The sequence below is a fragment of the Ammospiza caudacuta genome, chromosome 1 (assembly GCF_027887145.1).
Source record: "Ammospiza caudacuta isolate bAmmCau1 chromosome 1, bAmmCau1.pri, whole genome shotgun sequence".
Classification (NCBI taxonomy): Eukaryota; Metazoa; Chordata; class Aves; order Passeriformes; family Passerellidae; genus Ammospiza; species Ammospiza caudacuta.
Window position 1 is genome coordinate 57549747 of NC_080593.1, and position 6000 is coordinate 57555746.

A 6000-nucleotide genomic window follows, 5' to 3' on the forward strand; every position below is an offset into this window, starting at 1 on the left:
CAGATCAAAGTGTTCTCTGGGTCACTTTCAACGGCAGCAACTTGCTGAATCACTAAACCAAGAGACATGGAAACCTAAGTACACAAAAAAGCCCCCAAAATGCACTGAGATGAATAAAGACGATTAGGACATAAAAATGTCCTATTTTGGCAACCAAGAAGCCTTGCAAAAACCTGACATTTTTGTATGCCAAAAGATAAGAGGTGCAACATGCTTTATATGGCACAAAGAAACATCGATAGAGAAAATATTTCAGCAGAGACCCTGGTATACAACAAGGCAATATTACACAAATATAAATATCCCTCATCAAATTAGATACTAGCAATTTCTTTTTACCTTATCTCCTCAAAAGAATTTTATTAGTACTAGCTGCAAAAAAAGAACAAGTACAGAAAGACCTATTGAAGAAGAGAGACCACCCATTTTACTTCAACTAAAAAGACAGCTGTAAATACAGTTCTTCTACTGATCAATGATAATGTGCTTACAAAGCATTGAGTCTGAGATACTGTACGCAAAGTACACAAGGTAGTATAGTACATTGAAAATTTTACATATGGTCTAATGTACATTCTTCCTTGAATTGAAAAGAGCACAAACTCACATCACAGGATTCCACAGTTTCCCCAACTAAAATTATCCTTCAAGAAAAACCATAATACAGCATTTTAATTGAAAGTAAAATCAGATGTCTACAATCACCTTTTCACTCCGTCTGCAAACATATGGATTTGACCAAGTTGGGAGAAAAAAAGATGCCCTCTACCCTGCTTTTTGTTTGTTTCATGGTTAAGGCTTAAAAGATATCACCACCAAAGTTTTGTTTTTTCAGTAAATTAATGCAAGACCAAAAGTTAAAAAGCTAAGTTCTAGAGGTTTCTCCTGAACATATAAAACCTAATAGACTGTTCTCCAAACACCACCTTCTTTTTCTTATTCCCCAAATCACAAATAAATACATTCCTAAATGGATTCACATCCTCTTTCTGCCATCCCCAAAGCTAAGAGAGTGTCTGTGAAGCTCATGGAACTACAAAGATATAACAGCATCTTCCCTTCCTCTGTCTTTGAGGCTGCTTAATTTCCTCAGGTCCTTTTCAGTGGATGTACACTGAAAGCAGGCTGCATCAACACATCTGTCCATTACACTGCTGCATATCAATCTGCCACCTTATGCCTCAAGCAATTCATTATCTCAATTCTGTTCTGACAAAGGTCTGTACCTGCAAGGTAATTAGATAGTAGCATGGTGGAGTAGGCAAGATGAGAGAGGGAGTAGTGAGCAAAAGAAAAAAGAAAGGTAGACACCTAATCCCTGTGAAGCAAGGCAATGTTAATTTCCTGTCACTGGCAGATCGCTACAACAGACCCTGCAGATTATGAAAATTCTGGCTTAATGTATCAAGCACAGAAAAGCTATACTCTTTTCCAGAAGTTAACAAGTCCTGAGTATGCAAATCCAGTTATATTGTTAAACTGTGAAAAAAGCAACTTTAAAAGCACAGTTACATTGTGAAATGCATCAATACAGAAGACTATCAAGTGGAGAAAAAAGGGTGAGGGGGCACTTACACACATTAAGTGTATTACCATTATCACTGCAGACTCCCTCACACTACCATAAATGTAAGAAAACCTGAGACGTACCTCAGGGTGATAGTGACTTGTTACAGGATACTTTTCTGAACAGTCAGTGTCCTGGAAATAGCAGCTATAAAGAATATCTTTGTGGGTATTGTGTACTTCTGGGAACATCTGGTTTTCTGAAAATATGTGCTAGGTTTTGTTTACCTGGTGTGCTTTCCTGTCGTGTTTGCAATTGAAATGTAATTTTTAACAAATTGCTGATATTGTATGTCTTTTATCTTTTATCTTTTAGAAACAGCAGCCTGGTCTATCCCTAGCTATAAAACATCATATTGCGGGCTGTTTCTCTGAAACTCAAGTTTTTATTCATCATCAAATGGCAGGCTTTGGGGACGTTGGCCTGCCAAAACCTTTAACAGCTTTGATATTTCCCAGATGCTTGCTTTCCCTACCCCTCACTAAAATAACGTGCTCCCAAACACTTGCAAATACTTACATACAAATCCAATCCCTGTTATAGGCCTGCTGTGTAAGAAATAACTAAGCAGAAACCAAACTTAACTTTTAAAGAGGGTATCCAGTCACATGGTTTGCTTCTCACCTTCCACCCACAAAGGTACTAAGACCAGGAGAAATAACAGAACAAAAGATCCAAAACCCAGCCCAGACAAAACAAAACAAAAAAAAAAAAAAAAAAAAAAAAAAAAAGCAAAAAGCTGAATCATTCACTCCCCGTCTCCCACCTTTCCTATCACACATCTTCTTTCCTTCACAGCTAGAGAGTCTCCACCAAGGTATTTTCCAAGAGACTCTTCAGCAATAGGTCAAGTATCTGTGTAGCTGATACATCAGACTCTCATTATGACATGGTAACTTCTGGTTACTTACATTTCTGTATTTGAGCCAAGATCCTTCCAAAATGCAAATGAGTTAATAATCCCGTTCTTCAACTGGCAGCCAGAAAAACACCACTAGAAATTCTCACCAGGAATAATATGGAACTGTAAGCCCTAAAATTAAATGCTAACCAATTATTAAGTTTCTATAGCGTTTTTACTGACTTCTAAAATAAGTTCCTTACATTGGTTCTCCTTCATTATACCTGTTCTGCAATTTCAGAACTACTCTATTTTAGTTATCATTGCTGTTTTTGTTAAAGAGTATATTTAGGAGACACGTAGGTAATTATACTAACAAAGTTTTATCCAAATAAGTGCCACTCATCTCTCAAAAATACCAACATTCTCTGTCATTATGGTCACTTCCAGAGAAGGGAAGTCAGACAAAAGAGAATAAGAGACTCCCCATCAGGTTTTTCTAATGCAAAAAGAAATTGCTGTATTTTTCCAATATTCTGCCTTATTATATCTCTGTCTCAGTGGTATCTTCTGATCTGCTAGCTATAGAGGTTATAGTCAAAGTGGCAGATAACCCAGAGGAATGGACTAACATGCCTCCATGGTGAGCAGCCCAGAGAGAGAATGAAAAAGATCCCTGTTGTGGGTGCTATGTTTGAGATAGAAATATTTTCTGAATGACCAGAAAACAAGAGCAGGCCAAAGAAGGTAATACCAATGGTGATGATATCCAAAAATATCACAGCTATTTTACTAAAACAAAGTGTGACCGGCAGAAAGGTACTTTGGATTAAATCAGAGATTGAAAGGAACATGGATTAAACTACTTGTGGCCACTGCCTTCTCTAAATAATCATTCCCTGGGGCACATGCACAATCTAAACTGAAATAGAATGTTTTAATTTAAATCATAGAAAACTCTTGGTAATGCATCACTAATTCATGAGCACATGTACTTCCAACAAATTATATAACTAATTAAAACTTCCAATAAACATGAGTTATTAGAAGCAATCGATTTAGTTACACAAAAAAAAAGCCAATTCTGCCTATGTAGGAAGAAAAACCCACTATTTTCAATAGGTTCTCTTCTAGGTTCACTAGAACCTAGGTTTCAATAGGTTCACTACTTTCTGAGGTTCTCTTTCACAGCTTCAATCTCATCAAAAATACCATTCGTTTATGCAAAAGTCCTGCTTAGCCTAGACTAACTGTAGTTCTTTCTTTTAAAAATTAGTCATTTTAAGACATCTGTTGAAGTTGACCAGCATACAGAAATTTCCTATCAAATATCACATAAAATAGTCCCTAAGTCCTTATAGCTTTCACTTCTGTTTCATCATAACTTGTAGAAAGTAAACACTGTGATTACAAATGTAATGACTACCACCAGGTACTTCTCAACATAAAAAAAAAAAAAAAAAAAAAAAAAAAAAAAAAAAAAAAGAAGATAAAAAACCCCCACTCTGTTGAACATATAAGCAGCATTCCAAAATAAAAAATTCAAGTTACAGAAAATACTGTAGTTCTCACCTTCTCACCTAATCCTAGACTTGGAAATGTGACTCTTGGTTAAGGTGCAACTCCCTTACATTCAGGAGACCACCCGACACGGAGGATCACAGCTGTGGTGCACTACTGGCCAGCACCAATGCCAAAAGCTGCTCAAGACCTGGACGTTTGTGAGAAGACATACAAAGGTTCTAAATACCGATCCTCAGTAAGGATCATTTATCTAAGAAAGTGATCAGAAGGCTTCAAGCATCTGGAAGTTTTAGCCAGTGATGGCAAGACACTGCCAACAGTTCAGAAAATCTGGGCATCGGGAGAGATCTGGGTGGGTACCAAAACCAGCACCATTTATCGCACACGCCAGCAGATGTGCTGAGGCCCAAGGCAGCCTCAGCAAGGGCTGTCTGTGGACGACGAGCTAAGCGGGGAAGGAGGGGGAGGCCTCCCCGCTGGCGGACGCACCTCAGCCCCAGACCGGGCGTCTCCCTCCCTGACAAACCCACAGGCTGAAGTAACTTTCTAAGAGAGAAAAGAGTGCCGGCCACTAAGTTGCCCAGCATGGAGAGAGAGCTAGCGTGACTACCAAGATACGGGAGCGCCTTCCCGCCCCCTCGGCCGGAGCCTGCCTGCGGACGGCACGGCCCTCACAGCCCCGGCGCCATCCTGCCTTCCCTGCGGCAGCGCTCTACCACTTCTACCCTCCTGGTAATATGAACTCCCGCACACTGTCTCAGCGGACGGCGCTCCCAATCCCTCTAGACTGCCTGAACCCCCGCCCGGCCCCACCACCGGGAACTGCGCCCTTCCCGCCCTAACACGCTCCGGGGCGGGAGCGGAGCCCTGGCACCCGGTAGCGGCGAGTGTGGGGGCCCCGCATCCCCTCAATCCCCACCGCGGCGGCCCCGCGGCCCGCCGAAGGGCCTCCCTCCCTTCCCCGCCGCCGAATCTCCTCCGCCCCACCAGTAACAAAGCCCCGCGCCGCCGCACCGGCTGGCGCGTTATCATTGCCGTGGATAACGACGGCCGACAAAGTTTACCTCGTTTTCCCGGCTCAGCGACAGGACAAGGCGGCTCGGCCGGGGAGCGGGAGCAGGGATCCCCCTCCCCCAGCACCATACACACTTGTTTTTATTTTCTCTGCTCCCTCCCGCCGTGAGAAGCCTCCAGCGTCTCGAAAAAGACTGAAGAGGAGGCGGGGAAGAGGCGCGTGGCGCTGCTCCCGGCTTGGGGCGGGGGGGTACGGGACAGTCTAGCCGCGCCTTGCACCCCTCACCCTGAAGCGGCGACACCAGCTCCCTCCTCTGGCCTGCTACCTGGCGCCATCTCCCCGTGGCAGCCTGACTGCCTCGTTCGGAGGGCTTACGAGGGGGGTAGGGGATCTTCAGGACGGGAGAGTGCCGCCACCCCTAGGCCCTGCATGGCTTGGCTTTCCTCCCTGTATCCCGGCGGCTTTGAGTTTAAGTGCAGGGTTAGAAGTTGCAGCTCCTGGAATAAGAGCATTTACCTCTCTCCGGGACGGCTTGGCTTGGCTGCAGGCAGAGGAGTGAGGCTAACACCCATAAGCAGCCACGCGCAAAGCAGCCACAGCAAGGAAGCCAAAACCGAGAGGTTTGCTCCTTTTAGTTTCTCAGCACAGCATCAGAGATGCAAAGATGATCCCTAAAATCACAGCTTAGATGCTGCTTGTCATAGACACGTATTACAATATTGGCTCTTTGCAAATATTGAAATGAATACTATATGTGTTATGTTGGAAAGTTATGCTGTATTAATCTCTTTTAAGTAGTGTGGTAAATATACTTTTTAGGCTATAGCATAATATTAAAATAGAAACTATGTGATGTAAGATACTTTTTGTAACTAGCTCAAGGAATGGAAAGGATAACCAAGAAATTCTTCACATTATCCTAACTGGATAGAGATAACAGCAACAGACGCCAAGATCCCAAGAGAAGAAGTATCATCTCCTTATCAGGAAAGCTCAGACTTCGAGGAACCTAGAAGATTGATTTTCAAGATGGGGGGAGAAGTTAAAATTAAG

The 6000-nt window shown here is 42.8% G+C and overlaps 1 long non-coding RNA gene across 1 annotated transcript in view; it reads right to left on the reverse strand.

The window, feature by feature from the left end:
* LOC131566479 (uncharacterized) overlaps window positions 1–5185 on the reverse strand; it is a 60099-nt gene extending 54914 nt beyond the window's left edge. The window contains exon 1 of the long non-coding RNA XR_009275551.1: window positions 4997–5185. This is a non-coding gene — a long non-coding RNA (uncharacterized LOC131566479). The remainder of the gene's footprint in view (window positions 1–4996) is intronic.
* Between the last annotated feature and the right edge of the window lie 815 nt (window positions 5186–6000).